The 21,104-nt window shown below is 36.1% G+C and overlaps 1 pseudogene; it reads right to left on the bottom strand.

Annotated features, from left to right (window-relative positions):
- Window positions 1-2,344: 2,344 nt before the first annotated feature.
- On the bottom strand, window positions 2,345-15,287 carry LOC144291363 (3-hydroxyisobutyrate dehydrogenase, mitochondrial-like; annotated as a pseudogene).
- Window positions 15,288-21,104: the final 5,817 nt, after the last annotated feature.

Genomic DNA, 21,104 nt, shown 5'->3' with positions numbered 1-21,104 from the left:
ACATTAAGAAGATGAAAAAGAAGCAGTAACAACTCTATGACCAGTTACATGGCCCAATCTACTAAAGTTGAATTCATAGTTTGAACTATCCCAACAAAGAAAACTAGTTCTGGATGGTTTCATTAGTGAATTCTATTATTTGAAGAAGAAATAATAGCAATTCTACACCATCTCTTTCAGAAAACAAAAGAAAAATACTCCTCAACCCATTTTTTGAGGTCAGCATTACCCCGATATCAAATTGGACAAGCACATTGAAGAGAACCATAAAACCATTGAACCATAAAACCAAGACAATTTAATGGAGAAAGAATAGACTTCTTTTCATGAAATAGAGTTGATACAGTTGGATATCTGCATGTCAAAGAATTAATTTGGACAACCCTTTTATGCCATACACAAAAATTAACTCAAAATGGATCATGCACTTAAATAGAAGAACTAAAACTACACTTTTGGGAGAAGATATAGAGGAAAAGAATATACATATATAAAGAAACATTTCTTCCAGGAAAATATACAAATAGCAAATAAACACATAAAAAGATGATCCACATCTTTAGTCATTGGGGAAATGTAACCAAATCACAATGCGATACTATTTTATACCCACTGTGATGGCTATAAGAATGAGAAAGACAGGTAATAACAAGTGATACTGAGGATGTGGAAAAACTAGAATGCTCTCCTTGCAGCTTTTATGGAAAATAGTTTGGCTGTTCCTCAAAATGGTAAGCATAGAGCTAACATATGACTCAGCAACTCTATCCCTAGATATATAACCAAAAGAACTGAAAATACATGTCCACTCAAAAACTTGTTCACAAATATTCATAGCAGGTTTATTCATGATAGTGAAAAGGTAAAAATAATTGTCCATCAACTAATAAATAAACATACATTCACAGAGTTAGATATTATTTAGCAATAGAAAGGAATGAAGTAATGTTAACATGCAACAAGGTGAATAACCTTGAAGACATCATGCTCAGTGAAAGTAGCTAGCCACAGAAGACCATATAATATATGATTCCATGTATATAACATGTCTAAAATAGACAGATCTATAGATACAGAAAGTAAATTAGTGGTTGCTAGATCTGAGATGTGCATAATTGCTAATGTGCATGGGATTTTTGGGGGGGTGTTAAATGCTCTAAACTTAGATTGTGGCATGGTCACACAACACTGTGAATATAATACAAAAACATTGAATTGTATAATTCTTATTGGCAAATTTTATGGTATATGATTTATAGATTTAGACATTTGAATATGTCTAAATCTTTTTCATTATTATAGATTATAGACATTTACAGATGTTTAAAAAAAAACTATGGTAAATAATACTACCTTGAAGCATAGTAATAAGAAAAGCAAACTACTCCGGGGATTTATTCTTTAACATTAGTTGTCCTTACTTATTTTTTTGCATTGCAAAGGGGCTCAGAAATAATTTACTGTAATTTCCTACTTTTATAATAAGAAAACTAAGGCCTAAGGGTTTACTTAACTTGCACAAAATATTTTTTATCAGCATACAAACTTATTTGAATTCAAAATAATATGGTTATATTTAGAATAATGTGATAAATAAAACAAATATCAATCATGGTTCTGAAACAGTTCTAAAGATGTCATTCTCTTGAAGTGAAAAAAAACATAGTAGGAATTCATAAGGAAGGGTCAATATAAAAAACAATTTTGCTGAGTATTGGGAGTTGTTACAAGAGGGACAAAACTAAGATAATATAACAGAGTCCAAATTATGAAACACGCAGCAAGGAATTCTCCTGCTTTCTCAACTCCCTGGAAAATAAATCAGTAACCTTTGTAAAGCAAGCATACCACCTTGTTTAGCAGGACAAACTCCCTGAGGGCCACAGGTAGCAATTCACTAAACTTCCTATTTTTCTAACTCCTTTCTTTACATCAATTTCTATTCTTTAAGACAGATTTCATCCTGTTGCAAAAATATGTTTTTATATGTAAATTGGAGTAAGTAATATCCTGACTGAAGTATGAAATGATTTGGTTGACAATACTCAGGGATCACTCTTGAAAAAGGTCAATCAGTAGTTAACAGAGATGATTAGTGGCTTGCAAAAAAAAAAAAAAAAAAAAAAAAAAAAAAAAAAAAAAAAAAAAAAATTCAGATAATACCTGTTTGCTAAATAGATTTAAAAAAAAAAAAACAGTGAAAAATTCTAGAGTTTACTGGGACCTAGACAATCAACAGCAGACAAGTGACCTTTGATTAAACCCATTTACTTGGGTAGCGAGCTAAAAGGAGGCTTCAAGATAGAGTTTGATATCCAACAGTGTTCACAGCCAAAGGGCAAACTCAAAAGGCCTCCTCCTCTCATAGAAATTGGAAGATGCAGGAAAAGTCTTTCTCTGAGTAACCCTTTGCACACATCATCCTGTAGACCTGGGCTTGACTGTCCAGAAGGATTAGGTGCTGGTGGCAGCCTTGTGCTAACCCCAGATTCTTAGCCATGAGTGTTGCTCCAAATCTACCTAATAGTTACTAGCAGATGGAATTCCATCCATCATCCCAGGCACAGGGTTGTGTCACTTGACCAACACCATCCTGAGCTCATATTTAGGATTTTAGCGAACAGTTTTGAGTCAAGCCCTACCCGGATTTCAAGATCCGTAGCTTTAGCAGGTCCAGTCATACTGGTAGTGAGCATCATGTTGTTGCAGATCTTTGCAGCCTACATGGTCCCTACAGCTCCATATTAAACCACATTGGAGCACATGCACCCCAGTGACTCTCTTGCACAGCAACAAATTTATCTTCTACTTCTCTCACCATAAACGAGTTTCCCAAATGGACCAGCTCCCACACCATCAGAAACAGGGATATCCATGAAAATGCTCCCATTTTCTCCATTTCTTTGGCCAACTCTTTTGAACCTGTAGGATCCATAGTGCTAAAATCTATTAATAGCCTTCTTCTTCTTCTTGTTCTTCTTCTTGTTCTTCTTCTTGTTCTTCTTGTTCTTGTTCTTGTTCTTGTTCTTGTTCTTGTTCTTGTTCTTGTTCTCGTTCTTGTTCTTGTTCTTCTTCTTCTTTGAATTTCATTTGCTCAGAGTAGGCTTCTCTTGCATTGATACTGGCAGGCAACATTGTAATAATGTCAGCTTTTTCAGCTAATCTGCTAGGGAAGACTACCGTTCACTGCCATCTGGATACTGCCTGTAGCATCAGGGAACCCATCATAAATAATGAATAGATAGAATGAGATTTTTTTAAAGATTTTATTTATTTATTTGAGAGGGATAACAAGAGAGTGTGACAGAGAGCACAAGTGGCATGGAGAAGCAGCCTCCCCACTGAGCAGGGAGCCCAAGGCTGGGATAGATCCCAGGACCCCTGGATCATGACCTGAGGGGAGGGCCAACACTTACCAGACTGAGCCACCCTGACACCTCAGCCATGAGGTTTTTTTTTTTTTTTTTTTTTTTTTTTTTTTTTTTTGCCATTAAATAACCCATGTTGCCCTGTCCAATGAATCCAACTGGAGTCTTAGAAGCCATTGACCTAGAACACAGAGCTGCCAGGCGCTGCCTGTAGGGTGGGGATGCTCCAATACCAGACTCTGGAGGCTGCTCCATAAAGCACAGCGATTTTGAGGTTAGCATGTCCTCCCAGCCTCACCTCCCCTTTGTGACTTTCAGACTCTGCCTCCTGGCTTGCCCACTGACTGCTTGCATAAGCTATTAAAAGCAATTTAATAGCAAAGCCTACTCACATCATTGTTGTGTAGATTAAATTTGGCAAAGCTACTTTTAATCTACAAACTGCTATATCAGTATATGATATATATTATGTTACATGTTGTATATAATATACAATAATATAGAATGTTTTATTATTATTTATGACTTCATTAGAGTGAAGTCTAACTTGTTTAATATTCATCATTTTGAAACAAGAATAAATTATGACATGTGAATTGATAAAATTTCAATTTATATTCTTATCCCAAGCTGTTTGCTTCCTGTCTCTACTGTGAACTTTTTCTAGTGTTTGGAGAGTTTCTTAGTAGCAACTTTGGGGATAGAGTATTATTTGATCATTTTAAATTATATTTTTAGAAGGAAATAAACCCTCTCTGGGTTTAAGATAATATAAAAATCAAAATCAATAGAGAATATATTAGTCTGGGATTGGTTTTGAAAGTTCTCATATGGATCAGGGGGTCAGAGCACTGAATTGAGTCTCCTCTCCTTAATGGGTTTTCCCTTATATTATTTAAAGTACTCAAAGAGAATTAATCCTTGTTGTGGAGAACATTAAAGGAATAGATCAATTTTTCCCTCAAAGGAGTTTTCAAATAACCCATATGACCTTTGCCTTTTTGATTGTTCAAATCCTAAGATATCTTAGTATGTCTCTTGAGATTTCTTTTTTTTCTTCTTCTTTTTCAATATTTGTGTGAGGCGTTGGTTTTTGCCTGGGGCAAGAACCTGATAGAGGAGAAATAGGAATGTTTTAGAAGCACAAGAATCTAATATGCATTTTTTAAATCAAACCTTTAAAAAGGTATTTTTTCCTTAAAGAAAGATGAATCTAGGGAGAAAATTTGAAGGACTTGAAAATTGCAAAAATTAAACTATAAGTATTTCAAAAAAATGTCTGTCTGTATTCAAGTCTCTATTTGACTACAACAATGACCACTTTCCCTATTTCCCTGAAGAAAAATTTCCTCAATTTTGCTTTATTTAATCCAGGAAATATATGTACATTCTTACAAATATGAACATACTCCTGCTGAAATCACTTTTCTAGCACTCATAAAGAGATACATTATTTCATTAAATCATCTGTCTAGGTGCTTTTTCCATATTAAGAAAAAAAATCCTCTAGTTGATTGAAACTTGGCCAAGCCTATCTATCCTCCTTTCAGAAAGATCACTAAGGAATTTAATGTCATATTTTTTATTCCCAATCATAATTGAAGAGGTAATCTGTTACTGAGTTTGATATCCTTTAATTTCTTTTTTTAAGATTTTATTTATTTATTCATGAGAGACACACAGAGAGAGGTAGAGACTCAGGCAGAGGGAGAAGCAGGCTCCCCGCAGGGAATCCAATGTGGGACTCCATACTAGGACCCCAGGATCATGAGCCAAACACAGATGCTCAACCAACTGAGCCACCCAGGTATTCCCTGGTATTATTTAATTTCCACTCTTATTTTATTTACTCTATATCCATCATGCTAGAGTGGAGAGTTTTGAGGCAATCGAGTACAATTTGAAAAATGACATAGGGTTAACAGAGACTGCAAAAATTTTGAGTGATTCTTCATTAGAGATAACTTTTAAAAAAGAAATAAAGTTATTAAAATGATATAGCCCTTCTCAAAAATTATTTTTAAAATACTATGTTTTTATACTTCCTATTCAAAAAATTCCAAATCTGGGCAGCCCAGGTAGCACAGCGGTTTAGCACTGTCTTCAGCCAAGGGAGTGACCCCAGGGAACTGGGATCGAGTCCCACGTCAGGCTCCCTGCATGGAGCCTGCTTCTCCCTCTGCCTGTGTCTCTGCCCCCCTCCCCTCTCTGTTTCTCTCATGAATAAATAAATAAAATCTTTTTAAAAAATTCAAGTCTAATATGCAAATAGCGGAATTATATTATTTTTACTTAAAATCCAATTCATGAATACCTTTGTGCTAGGAATTACTACTGTACCTATGTCACCTGCAGGACTGCCTGACTCCTAATTGGTAAACTTCCTTCTTTCTTGGAAAAACACACATTATATTCCATTATTATCCTTTTGAAGTCTTTATGATCTGTAGTGACATCCACTTTCACTTCTGATATTGGTCATCTGTGTCTTGTATTTTCTCAATTTGGCCAGAGGCAAATTAATTCTATTAATTGTGTCAGTCTGGGTCCTCCTAAAAGCAAACACCAGATAGGATTTGTTGCTCAAAGGAGTTACTACAGAAATGTCTGAAAATTATAAAAGGGGAGAAGGGGACAGAAATCAGATGGGAAAATTTCCAGACAACAATGCAAATATGACAGCTGTGAAAAGAGGGGAAAATAAAGGAAGAATTGGATGGGGAGACCCTCTGACACAGCATGGTTCTGAGAAAGTTTCGACCATAGCAATGGTTTTCCCCATTAAAGGAATCCTGTGTTAGGAATGGGCCAGGATTAGTACCCTGGCTTTGCCTTTTCTTTGAATGGTTCCAGAGCAGTCGCCTACCAATCAATGGAGCTAAGACATCTGTCAATGATACTCTTCATATCACATTTCTCTTGAAAGGGATCTGAGTAGAACATTTCCATGGGTGTCATAGTCTATAGCTTGCACGAAAAAGATACACATATTCATGTAGTCTTCCATGGATCCTGTCCATCTGTCTTCCAGAGGAGAAGCTGAGTAGAATGAAGTTAGTAAAATAAATTACAGCTCCTATACCAGGTGGTCTTGGAGCCACAGCTCATACCTCATTTTCTAATTCCTACTACATTCTGATCTCCCTTCATCCTCATCTATCATTTTGGCAAATCTTCATGACTTCCCAGATGGCATGACTCAGATTCCTATTCCCCCTAGTCATCATACTGCCTCCTTGGGCGAAGTTACTGTGCATGTTCATTTACCATTATAAACAGGCAAAGGAAAACTAAGAAGCATCTAAGTAGATAACTTGTGTTTTATATTTCTCTTTGATTCCATTCGCAAAACCAGTGCAACCTCCTTCTGTTGATCGGGGCCAATTACTTTTTCTAAGGTAGTGTGATTCTTTTCTTACTTGCTGTTTCTGGAAAACCAGAAGTCCAAACTCTCCTGTAGTGGTGATGTTTTTCAGTTCAAAGAAATCATTGCAGTTTTCTTTGAAAAGAGACCTCTTTGTGGATGAAAATTGCCAACCCCAGGTTTTGGGTCAAGAAGCAAAAAAATCCTCAGCAGGTCATGAAGAGTGATGGCACCTGGGACCACTCTTATTTCCACTGATTAGTACTCTACCTACGGATTCTTCCTATGGGGGAAACAGCTCCATATAGAGTTCTCTGATTTAATGTATATACTGCTTCCTGAAGAACGATATACATTCTCTCAGAGCATTGCTTCTGAATTGTTGCTTTAGCTGTGCTTTCACTAGGCTATTCCACGGCTCACTGAGGCTGATTGTTCTGTAGAGTGCATGGCCATGGAACCACTTCCACACCTCCTTATCTATGAATTTAGTCCTCACTGAATGCTATATTGTGTGGGATTTCATACCTGTGGATCAGGTCTTTTGTCAACACCAATATGCCAGTACTTGCTGAGGTTCTGCAGACAGATTTGAAAACCCATACCCAGAGTAGGTGTCTTTCCCTGGGAGGAAAAACAAAACAAAACAAAACAAAACACCGAGCCTTACAGGATGAAAGGGTCCCAACTTAGTCAATTTACCACCAATGGACTTGCTGATCTTGAGCAATAGAACCATGTCCCAGGACTCAGTTCAGGTTTCTGTCACTGGTGGGTTGGACATTCCGAGGCAACAGTAGCTGGATAGGTAGGTAGATAGGTAAGATAGACAGGCAAACCTTGGTAAGTAGAAGTCTATGTTGTTCAGTTCACATGTAGCTTCTATCTTTGCTACTGTGGCAAGACTATTTACGTGCCCACTGTGTTGTCCTGTGACGGCTAATAACAAAGCAAGGCCAGGGTAGGCTGTTCAAGTCACTTTGGTTGGTTAGTGCCTATGCCATGGTGGATATTTTCTGGTAGGTATAAATGCATCTGTCCACATACCTTAAACCCAAAACCTCTTGTCTCCATTCTTATCATACTGTTCCTTCCAGACCCCAGACCACCCAGTCTGGCCATACGGGGCAAAACTATACATAATATTATTCTGATTCTAACTCTTTCTGGTTCTGTTTCCTCATATAAATAGAAAAGAATAAACACATTGAACAAATGAGCAACTGCATATAATGTACTGGGGTCTTATTAATCTGCTCTAGCAACTATGCAGCTTCTAGTAGAGGAGCTGCAATTAGGGCCACAGTTTGGTTGAGTTTGCAGTAGTCTACAGTATTCCCTAAAATTCATTGGGTTGAATTTAATTTTAGATGTAAAAATGTAGGGATCACCAACCCTGTATCCTTTATCCTTCAGCTCCTTAATGGTAGCACTAATCTCTGGCATTTTCTTAATCCTGGGATGGATATATATATATATATATATATATATATATATATATAGGGAGAGAGAGAGAGAGAGAGAGAGAGCAAGATCCCATAGGTATAATATATATAGATAAATATTTGTATTATATATAAAATAATTTATATATTTTACTAAATATTTATTTATTTAAAGACTTTTTTTTTTTTTTCTTTTAGAGAGAGAGGGAGTGAGAGTGGGGGATTGGAGAGGCAGAGAGAAAATCTCAAGCAGACTCCATGCTGAACTTTGAGCTTGATGAGTAGATCAAGCTTACCACCCTGAAATCATGACCTGAGGCAAAACCAAGGGTTGGATGCTTAACCAACTGAGCCACCCAGGTAGCTCTTTATTAAATATTTATATTATTTACTATTTTGAATAGGTGGGCAATATCAGGGGTTTCCATTTGTCTTCCCTCCCCCATGTTATCTTTTATCCAATATGTGAAGGACCCCATGTGGTTGTTACTCTATTTCTACCAAGCCCAATGATAGATTCAGAGAATAGGGAAACGACCACTGGGTGGGTCTGAAAACCTTGTGGAGCCACTGTAAGCTGAACTCTAGTCAGCACTTCATTTATTACATGGCCTCAATAAGCCCTCCCTCTAAAAGTGGGGCCATGATGATACTTCAGTTCTCCTGGTTTTAATGTCAACTAGTATTTATGCCCTTTAGCCATCAAAATGTTGGGGTATGCCTTTCCCCAGGGTGTAGTCACCTGGTAAATGACCATTAGTCCTTCTCGGGGGAAACTAGGGAAACAATACAAGATGTAATACTGGAGAAACATTCTGATTATAATACAGTAAATAATTACAGTAAATAATTATTGTGGGTGCTCCAGGGACCCTACAACCATTTTAGCCAATGGGTTCCAAATCAAAAAACAGTTTTGTTTTGTTTTGTTTTGTTTTTTAATAAAGCAAATCCTCTGGCATTCTCTGCTGGGAAGTATATATTTTTTTTCTTTAAGATTTTTATTTATTTGTTTGAGAGAGAGAAAGAAAGAGAAAGAGAGAGAGAATGAAAGCACAAGAAGGGGGATGGGAGGAGGGACAGCCAAGCAGGCAGCCCAATACCGCCTTGGTCCTAGAGGTCTGTGAATTGATTAAGAGATGTTTGTTTGTTTGTTTGTTTGTTTGTTTGTTTAATCAGGGCAATCGCTCTTAATTTCCTGCTCGTCCATTCTTCCCTTGTGATTGGAAATTCCAGTATGTCCATTTTCCTCAGCTTTTCCCAAACCCTTGCCTTTATCTCCTGCCAAAGTGATGTCCAGTCCTATCACTTTATCTCCTGCCAAAGTGACGTCCAGTCCTATCAGTCAGCGTGAACCACTGCATTTTCCAGGTTTCTAAGAACTACCCCAGCAAGGAGTACATCCCATCACTCAGAGTCCTGACAGCAACCTGAGACATGACTCCTGAGTAAGAATTTCTTATTTATCATCTATCTTATATTTAGCCCTCTGGATCAATCATTCTCATGTTCAACCCCAAGAATACATCTTGGACTCCTACCAGTAGATGGTAGCTAATTCTTGTAGCTCCACCAAGGGGTAAAATTTCTTTTCTCCCTTATCAGACTCAGCATATTCCAGTGGGTTATCCTGGGTTCTAACCATTCTTATTGTCAAATAAGCCAGGAGAGGAGGTAAAAGTTTCCTAAGGGACAACTGTTGCTATCTAGAAGAGAAGGAGGGATAGTTCTAACTATGGAGGGAAGGACTTCCTCTAAAAGTCTCATTGTTCAAGGAAATCTTACAAAACCAAAATCTTTGGAGACATCTACCTAAGTATCCCCGCTCTATATTTCAAGCTGTCTACTTTCTCTCTCATAGCCCTGACCTTAGCATTAAAGACCTGACCAATCAGAGTACTTTAATGTTTCTAGATCTCTACACTTGTATCAGATCTTCAGTGATCTTTGGAATTGTATCTGCTTTTTCACTGAGGGAGATAAGGCCCACTTTATAGGATGCCAAAGAAATCCTCTGGGCCTCACACTTTTATTATTTGTTTAGTGCACCTCATTTCTCATTGCAGAGGGTGCCAGTTAGGACTGTACTATTTGTGTAAGCACTGCTTTTCCTGCATCTTTTAAATGCCTGAATCACTGCATCAGAGAGGGTGTTCCCTTCCACCAGTACATTTCTCCAAGTCAAAAGTTCTGAAATCTTCAGCAATCAGACCATCAGTGCCAGAAACTCTCAATATTACAAATAAAATTTTGTATGGGTCCTCCTTGCCAGCCAGCCAGAGAGAGAGCCAAGTCCCAAACTTCTCTTACCTCTCATTTTCTTGCAGGACTGACGGTATTGCCAAAGCTGAGTGGGAATAACTACGCAAAAGATTTATTGAGGGGAATGGTCATGAAAGATAAAACAAGAGGGAGCAGGAGAAGTTATTTAACTTTTAAAGTTTATTAAAAACAGATATATGGTCCCCACATGATCTATATTGGTAATATAACATTTGCTCTTGAAAGAGTAATTATTATGCTCTTGTTAGATGCAGTGTTCTATAAATATCAGCTAAGTTACTTGACAGTGCTTAAATTTTCTATCTTACTGATTTTATTTTTGTTTTTCTGTAAACTACTTAGAGAAGAATGTTAAAATCCTACCTATTATTAAAAGCTTGTTCATTCCTCTCTTTAATTTTGTCCATTTTGCTTCATGTGTTCTAAAGTTCTGTTTTAGAAACATACACAATTTATGTTTGGTAGCTATTGAAATACAGTGTGAAACTAATAATGATTTTAAGAGACAAGGTTGTTTTGATATCGCAAAAAAAATATTTTAGTAGTTTACATTCTCATTATTAAAACAGTTAGACACTGACCTTCTTTATTACTTTCAGGGAGAGGATATTTCCTGTCTATAGCACAATGTTTGATGTCTAATATATCATCCCTGTGAACTATCAGGATTACTATTGTAACATTTACAAATCTTACATTTTTGACCTTTTAAGCTAACTTAGATTTTTGCCTAGGGGCCTATAGAATAAATGTTAAGTATAGGTTTATGCAAATATGCACATTAGTTGGCAAGTTAAATGTTAAAATGATGCTTTGAGAGTGGAAAAAGACAAAATCTAAGAAAATATGATAAAATTTATCAAGCTTATAAAGTTGGATGTATTTACTTTAGTTTTGTTATTTTTTTCAGAGTTAACCTGAGAATTATTATCATGTGAATAAATATAGATGATCAATATCAGCAAATGTTAATACCTTAGAATACTTACTTTTATTAAGTTTGTGCTCAGTTTTTAAATGAAGAATGTATATTCTTCAATAGCAATGTTAACTTTTATTTTACATCTAAAGAAATAAAGCAATAGGTAATATTTTGGAATATTACTTCCATGCAGTAATTCAGTACATCAAGCAAATATCAAAGCTAAAGACTTCCTTTTCACAGCAACATTTTACATTGCAACTTGGAAGAGGGAACAATGTTCAAAAAATTATACTTTCATCATAGTTTCATAGAAAAAAAAGTTTAATATTCAAATAATTGAAGAAATAAATATCAACTAGAATAATAAAATACTAGTTATTTTTTGCATTCCTAAGTACATTTTGGAATTTTTCCTGTAAATAATTATGAAGAATACCAATAAAAATATTTCAAACTTTTGAGAACATTAGTGCTCAGTGAGTTTTATTTATTCTCTTTTAAATGCTTGTCTAATTTTTTCTCTACCGAAAATCAGTAGATGTTTGGATGTTTTATTACAGGGAATATCCAAACAGAAGAGGAAAAGTGATGTTTGACTGGATTGGAGGCATATTTAGATCAAGAGAAATTAAGTTCTTCATATGTTGTCCTCACAACTCCCTCTGAAAAACTTAAATTCCACCAAAAAAAAAAAAAAAAGTGTATGGCTCTCATGGTATATAAATAGTAGCCAGTTTGATTTTTCTTTGTATTACAGTGGAAACTAAAACCTATAATATCGCCAACAGGAATATGGGAAAACTACATCTTAGCATATGAACAACAGTGTTTTTCTCATCAAAGAAGTAATAGGGTAGCATTCATGCTTCATTTGGAATAAAAGTAAAGTATTAAGACAAAGAGATTTATTCTATGAATTAGGTGGCAGAGAGTTCTCTCTGAGCTAAAAATAAACCTTAAATTCTTGGGAGATAATTTGGTGAGAAGAGTTTTGCATAAAAAAGTAGTATTCTTTTGGCATTTGAAATAGTATTATTTGCTAAATTTATAAGTATGCCATGAATGAGAGTAATAGATATTTCTCTCCTAATATGCAGTATATATAATCTCTTCATATTTCATTTCCTTCATAACTAAATTAAGCAACAGAATGTTTTACATTGGAAATAAATAGAATTATTCTGGTTTTGTTGTTGTTGTTATTGAATACCTCAAAGTTACTAAAATTGAGTTATTTTTAGAAATGAATTTAATTTCCAGTACTAAAAGCTTTGGGAAAGGCTGCTTTCTGGAAAAATCTATTGTTTTTTTATCCTAAGTTGTTTTTATCTTGTCAACTATAGTCCATAGTTAATTTTCCCAACTCTGGACTAGTCATTGTTTGAATTAAGAATGCTGGTGAATAATCTCAATTGCAGTGCCAGTTAATAAGTCATTTCTTGCTGAAGTAGACCATGTAAGGCTTAAAATCTTGTCTTTAGCATGATACATTATCATAAGGTCATATTCACCTTTTAAAAGATTGATGACACTACTCTGAAAGACACTAGTGGAGTTAGGTTTAGTTTTATGGCCAAACATTCTGATGTGACTTTCACCCAATCAAACACAGACACAGAGAGAAATGACTTAGAAATGATATAATGGAAAGACATTTCAAATTTGTGACCTAAAACAGTCACTGTGATGCTACTTATGTCATATTTCATGTTAGAGGAGTTATATGTAAAATCGGTTGGCTCTACAAAAATCATAAATGTATCAAAGATATAATATTCTGATCTATGTTATTCAATTAAGCTTAGCAAGGACTACCTTTCCATTTTCATGACAAAATAAATCAAATAAATGGTATGTGGGAGTGCCTGCTTGGTCAATTTCTGCTACAAGTTTATTTGAATCTTTGTTAGTTTTAGAGAGCTCCTTTAGTTGAAAAAGCACCTTTTACAATCATGAACTAATCAGTATCCCTCTTATTTTTATAATTTTAAATTTTGAAAAGGATTATCTGGAAAAATAATATCACTTTTAATAATCATGATAGAAATTCTATTATGTGGAAGTATTAATAAGTGAAAAAGCTGAGATAGCATCTTCTTATTAAAATAGCTTACCCCCGTCTGCAACTTTAATATATTCTTTTCTCCTTGCCATGATTGAAGTTGGCAGTATTAAGACCAATTGTGCATAGGGCCAGCCGAATTAGCGACAGGAGGCAATTAGATTTGACCAGATCAACTAGAAATTTTCATAAATTTTTGTCAGTTTATAATAATGAATAAACCTGTGTGAGCATTCAAAGAAAAATGTTGACACAAGAAAAATATTTACATTTTAATATGCTGGAAATTCCCAATGAAATTATTCAAGCCTCGTTTCATCTCTTATATTTATTTTTGTATGGGAGACTGAAAAAGCTCCACAAACTAAAAATGCCTGTTGATGTCTCCTGAGAATAGGGACTAGTGATTTCTGACTTTGCTGTGGCATTCGTGTGTTGACAGACTTTATCCTGTTGCTTTCTTTTCAGATTAATTTTTTATCCAAGTAGAATATACTTTTTAAATGTGCAAGTTAAATAATGGAGAAATGCAAATACTGTATATATATGATTTTTTTCTTCCACATACATTCTCAAACTCCACAATTTTAAAAAATAGTTTATTTAAATTCAATTTGCCAACAGATAGTATAACACCCAGTGCTCATCCCATCAAGTGCTCCCTTCAGTGCCCATCATCCAGTCATCCCATCCTCCCTCCCTCCTCCCTTTCCACAACTCTTTGTTTCCCAGAGTTAGGAGTCTCTCATGATTTGTTTTCCTCTCTGATTTTTCCCCACTCAGTTTTCCTCCTTCCCTTATGGTCCCTTTCACTATTTCTTATATTCTACATATGAGTGAAACCATATGATGATTGTCTTTGTTCGATTGACTTATTTCACTCAGCATAATACCCTCCAGTTCCATCCACATGGAAGCAAATGATAGGTGTTCATCCTTTCTGCTGGCTGAGGAATATCCCATTGTATATATAGACCACATCTTCTTTATCCATTTATCTGTCAAAGGACATCATGGCTTCTTTCATAGTTTGGCTCTTGTGGACATTGTTATTATGAACATGGGGGTCCAACTCCACAATTTTTTATACCTTATGGGCACATAGAGTATTTTTCAATACGAAATTTTTGAATGAGTAGACTGACCAAGGAATCCTTGATGCCTCTTCTCTCTAATCGTATGCCTAATCCATTAGTCAGTTCTGTTGTTCTACTTTTAAAATATTTCTCGACAAAAATTTTAGCATCACTAAAATTTACCACTAGCACCGATTCAAAGCTATCATTCACTTTTGACAGGACAGCTCAATACCTATCATCTGGTTTTCTGGCTTCCTGCTTACCAGCCTCTCTTTTTATTTTATTTTTCAATTTTTTGGAGACTTATTTATTTATTTGAGAGGGAAAGAGAGAGAGCATGGGGGAGGGGCAAAGAGAGAGGGAAAGAATCTCAAGCAGACTTCACACTGACTGTGGAGCTGGACACGGGGCTCCATCTCACAACCCTGAGATCATGACCTGAGCTGAAATAAAAAATCACACACCTAACTGAGCCACTCAGGTGTGCCCCCAACCTCACTAACTGCAAATAGAATTATGTTATCATTCAATGGTCTCCATCCTTCTCTGCCTCCATCTAGAAGCAGGACTCAGAATCCTTATTTTGTTCTACAAATCTTATAACCTGAATCCTGGCTCACCTTCGACCTCTTTTCTTGCCAATCTCCCTCTCTACTCCCTTGTTTTTTGTGCACCGCCTCTATGTTTCTTGAACACATCAAGTACACTCCCACATCTAGGCCTCCACAATTACCGTCCCGTTTACCTGAAGCCTTCTTCATACTGATTTCAGCTCATTTACCATCTGTGCTCAAAAAACTTTTCCTGAACATACTATCTAAAATGCCAAGCCTAGTCACTTTTGATTCTTTTAGGTTATTTTTTTAAACGTTGTAACTGATATTTCTTTATATGTGTATCTACTTATCTGATAATTTTCTATCTCCTCTTTGATGGAGACATTTTTATTATTTTCTCTGTTCTCTGTCATCCCAGTTTCCCTAGCACCCAGACAGTACCCAAAACATAGTGAGTTCTCATAAAAAGTCAGTGAACTGAATGAATATGAATGACTAAGATGAGAAATGGTTCAAAGACTTCTGAAAATTGAAATGCATTGAATAATGTTTTGAATCATTTAGGGATGATATTTCAAAGAGTATAGTCAGTATTAATCAAGAATATTACAGGGACTTCAATTTCGGTGAGTCCTTGTTATTCACACCAAATTTGAACACTTAATATTTTATTGCCAATGTGTTTAACTCTGAATTGAAAGGTGTTTTCACAAAATCATGAACCGCAACATCCCGTTAAGAATGGTAAACTCAATATTGTTCTCTTATATTTAGTAATGAAGCATTAGTATTTTCAGTAATTTAATCCTAATAATACATAAGTTTAAGGATACATGTTGTTCCTTGGTGCTACTCAGAACGGAAGTAAGTGTATTCACCACCGTCTTATAACTGTTAGAATTCTGTGCACTGCATTTAAAAGTGTAGGAAACAATAATGTAAATTAAAGCAAATACCTAAAATGGTGAAAAACATAAATTAGTAACTAGACATGTGAAATTAATGTTGTCATACCAAATTGTTAGATAATACATTTTGTATGATAATCTTCTGCTCATTTAAGTATGAACATTTCCTAGAAAAATAAAAGTAAAATTCTTACCAGTTCTGATTAAATAACTTCCCTACTTTGAGTTTTTTTTATGTATTTTTTGTATAAAAGCACCTCTGGAATTCTTTACATTTTTATTTAAAAATTAACATATCCTGAAAAACTAAAAGAAAAACATTTGGTGTATTGCTGTAGATAAGTTTTATTTTGTTTTAGTTTTTTTATCTTTTATTTATGTTTTATTTTATTTTGCTTGTAGATATGTTTTATTTTTATTTTATGTTTATTATACATAAAACATTTACTACATTGATAAAGGATTACAATGATAAACTATTCCATTGTTTTACATGATACACTTAAGATAATCCTTGAATATTCATTTCATACCTATGGTTACCATTTCCAGATAATTCTGTGATCATCTAAATTCTCCAGTTCCTTCAATACTCTGACCGCAGTTTTTTTTTAATCAAGCCTAAGAATGATTTAACATCTCTAATCAGCACTCACAGGTAAACAAATATTGAAACTATATTTTATATTTTGTAACTGACTGGTTACTAAGTCAGGTAACTATGCTAGTGAGAGTGATATTAGCCTGTTGGTCTTCCATGACCACATATGAATAGTTAAATTTTCTACAAGGCCCAGAATAGAGAATTTATTTATAATTACTTAGTTATTGATCAGTTATGGAATCAGGGGTTTTTAATAACTTTGACATATTGCCAGTTACTAATTACTAACGATTTAGGTAATAATGATACAAGGCTAGTATTTTAAATTATGCATTTCTGGATTTCCCATTTTAGACAATAAAACAATAGACCTACAGGGACACTGTTTTTTGACAAAATTTGAAATGAATGCCATCATCACACTTAATTTTAATGTGTTTACATGAGTAATAAAATTAACAAGACATATTATACTCCGTTTGTATTTAGTAAATATGGGACCAGTCAAGATGATAAATAAATTCTGCATTATTTTCCAAGGATTTTTATTTTCACTACAAAATTGATAGGAAAGACAAATACTCCTTTATTCTTATTTAACAAAAAAGGTTTCCTTTTTCTGCTCATTCAGTTTTTTTTTTATTGAACAGCATTTAAAATGATATTTAAGAGTATATCACCATGTAAGGAAAAATTGGGAAACAATGAAACATTTTGTTTTTCAGTTTGAATTCTACTCAAATCAGGATCAATTGCCTAACTTCATTAGATTTAAAATGTAAAAAGTACAATATCACTGTCCATAAAAGGAATAAATATTTCAAGTTTTTGGATAAATATTTAAAAGCATCTATGGAGACACATATTCAGTATCAGAATTATTGGAATATTTGCTCAAAGTAAATGGAAAGGCTTTTAAAATATGATATGTATTTAAAATATGGTATATGTAAATATATATAAGCCCCTACAGACATATGGCTCCTTAGAAATATTTATATTTATATTATATACTCATTTAATTTTGAAGAGAAAAATTGGTTTATTGTGTCTATATGACTATAGTCAATGATTTACTGAAATGTACTTGCCCTCTGACCTCAGGAAGCTTGCAAATTAATGGGGAAAAAGACAAATAATCTTTAACAAATGCATGGTTACAAAATTACAAATTATCTGCTCTGAAACAAAGCTAAAAGTGTTATAAGACATTACAATAGTAGATCTAAATTTATATGGAGTCAGGAAAGGCATTTTCAAGGAAGTAACATTTTGTTTTTTGAAAGAGATTGATGGAGTAGGAGCCAGAAGGAATATCAGGAAGGAGCATATATGGAAACTGTGAGTGTGGCTGTGGAGGAAAGGCAGAGAGGAAAAGAAAAAGTTTGAGGAAAAAAGAGGAAGAAGATCTGTGAGGCTGCAGTGTAAACACTGAGAAAGAGGGAAAGAAGGACACTAGATAAAGTTAAAGAGGTCAAAAAGATCAGATAATGCAAAGTTTCCCAGGGGAGAATACTCCAGTGTGGGAACATCCAGTAAAGAGATTGAAGCCAGGACACAATTTTACTGGCATAGAAGTAAGCGAGGACAAATGAGGATAATTTTCAGGATGTTTGAGACTATGACAAAAGCCCAGGAGACATGATGGGGGTTCAGAATAGAGTGTTGGTAGGGAACATGGAGGGAAGTAGAAGTAGTAAGGATATCTGTGTGTGTGCATTTAGAGAGTTAATTTCATCTGTTCATCTATATTCCACTGATCTAAAGGATGACTATGTAGAGTTAGATCAACTAAAAGATGGAAGAAAAAACAAATATGGTTTTCAAGGGAATTTGGAATGACATTAAGATGCCTACCTGAAAAAAAAAAAAAAAAAGATGCCTACCTGCTTTAGGTGGACCACAGATTATCAGCTTTCAAGCAGTCAATTCATTAAGTAAAGACTTCTTAATTATAAAATTCACCCTGTATATAAAGTAAAACCAAACTGCTTTTTTTTCAGGTGTATGATTAAAGATAGTAAGATCTAGCAGGGTCTAATCAGAATTTTTCCTGGAATATTCAGATGACTAAACCAAATAAACCAAATACACTGAGGAATGGGAAAGTAACAAAAGTCATACCTATATTCCTGTGTGTGTATGAGTGTGTGTGTGTGTGTGTGTGTGACAAAGAGAAAGAGAGATGGAAAGAGTAATTGATAATGCCCTTTATTTAATTATTGTAGTAGTCACACAAATATTAAAGAAGTTTAATAAGATACCCAGCTCATATTTTGTCACTAACTGTTATAAGAATGCTGAAAACCTACAGAAGGAAATAAAGTTGAATACTGTTTTAAATGTGAAATGATGTTCTGAACATTGCAAGTACAAAGTAAATGAGTGATATTAAACAGGTCACCTGTAGACATTAAAAGATTTCCTTTTGCAAGATTAACTCGATTAACTCATCAATACATTATAAATAGAGTTAACTGGATTATTTCTAAGGAACAAACAAGGAGATAAACACTTTAGGATCAATACAGGTAATTAAACCTGTTACATGTTACAGTCATTAGTTTCATAGTTTAGCAGATGACAGAAACTTCTATTGGAACCAAATCGAATGTGCCTGTTAGTAACCATGAGTAATAATAAAGTACACGGCTATGTAACAGAAACAAATGAAGTGGAAAGTAAAATAATAGAGGAACATGACAAGTTAATTTTTTTTTGTTTTTGCTGTGCAATGTTCTTGGAATAGAGAACATCATAAACAAAAATTTACTTTTATATCTGCTAATTTCATGGACAGAAACATAATGAATAGATCAGATAACCTGCTTTATAAAGTTTTTTGTATTCTCTTATCAAACATCAGACTCCATAGCTCTCATGTAGCAAGTGTTTTACTCATATTATGTGAAATGATTAGGACAACCACAAATTATCCATTTTAAACTGGGTATTTTTTGGGGGGGAGGAGCAAGATGGCGGAGGAGTAGGGTCTCCAAATCACCTGTCTCCACCAAACTACCTAGAAAACCTTCAAATTATCCTGAAAATCTATGAATTCGGCCTGAGATTCAAAGAGAGACCAGCTGGAATGCTACAGTGAGAAGAGTTCGCGCTTCTATCAAGGTAGGAAGACGGGGGAAAAGGAATAAAGGAACAAAGGCCTCCAAGGGGGAGGGGCCCCGCGAGGAGCCGGGCTGAGGCCGGGGCGAGTGTCCCCAGGACAGGAGAGCCCCGTCCCGGAGACGCAGGAGCTGCACCGACCTTCCCGGGCGGAAAGGGGCTCGTGGGGATTTGGAGCAGGACCAGGAGGGCGAGGAGGCCCTCGGGCTCCCCGGGACAGTAACAGCAACTGCGCACCCAGGAGAGTGCGCCGAGCTCCCTAAGGGCTGCAGCGCGCACGGCGGGACCGGCGGGACCCGGAGCAGCTGAAGGGGCTCGGGGGCGGCTCCGCGGAGGGGGCTGCGGGGCCCCGGGAGCAGCTCGGAGGGGCTCGGGCAGAAGAAGAGGCTCCGTGCGGAGGGGGCTGCGCGGTTCCAGGAGCAGGTCGGAGGGGCTCGGGCGGCAGCTCCGCGGAGGGGGTTGCGCGGCCCGGGAGCGCGAATCCACCAGCGCAGGCTCCGGAGCACAGGGCGCCGGGACACAGCCCAGGATCCCGCCTCCCCCGGGACAGGCAGAGGCCGGGAGGGCCCAGGACAGCAAGGACGCTCCTGCCCCGGCTGAGCAGATCAGCGGCCCCGCCCCGGAGCCTCCAGGCCCTGCAGACGGAGTTCCTGCCGGAGCTGAATCCAGGTTTCCAGAGCTGCCCCGCCACTGGGGCTGTTCCTCCTGCGGCCTCACGGGGTAAACAACCCCCACCGAGCCCTGCACCAGGCAGGGGCACAGCAGCTCCCCCAACTGCTAACACCTGAAAATCAGCACAGCAGGCCCCTCCCCCAGAACACCAGCTAGACGGACAACTTCCAGGAGAAGCCAAGGGACTTAAAGAACACAGAATCAGAAGATACTCCCCGGTGGTTCTTTTTTTTGTTTGTTTGTTTTTCTTTTTGTTTTTGTTTTTGTTTTTGTTTTGTTTTGCTTTTTGATTTGTTTCCTTCCCCCACCCCCTTTTTTTCTCCTTTCTTTTTCTTTCTTTTTCTTTTTTTTTTTTTTCTTTTTTCGTTTTTTTTTCTTTTTCTTCCCTTTTTTTTTCTCTTTCTCTTTTCTTTCCTTCTTTCTCTCCTCTCTTTTTCTCTTTTTCCCAATACAACTTGCTTTTGGCCACTCTGCACTGAGCAAAATGACTAGAAGGAAAACCTCACCTCAAAAGAAAGAATCAGAAACAGTCCTCTCTCCCACAGAGTTACAAAATCTGGATTACAATTCAATGTCAGAAAGCCAATTCAGAAGCACTATTATACAGCTACTGGTGGCTCTAGAAAAAAGTATAAAGGACTCAAGAGACTTCATGACTGCAGAATTTAGAGCTAATCAGGCAGAAATTAAAAACCAATTGAATGAGATGCAATC

This window comes from Canis aureus, chromosome 20 (assembly GCF_053574225.1).
Source record: "Canis aureus isolate CA01 chromosome 20, VMU_Caureus_v.1.0, whole genome shotgun sequence".
NCBI lineage: Eukaryota > Metazoa > Chordata > Mammalia > Carnivora > Canidae > Canis > Canis aureus.
The sequence above is the reverse complement of the archived record's forward strand: the minus strand, read 5'-3'. Positions and strand labels throughout refer to the sequence as shown.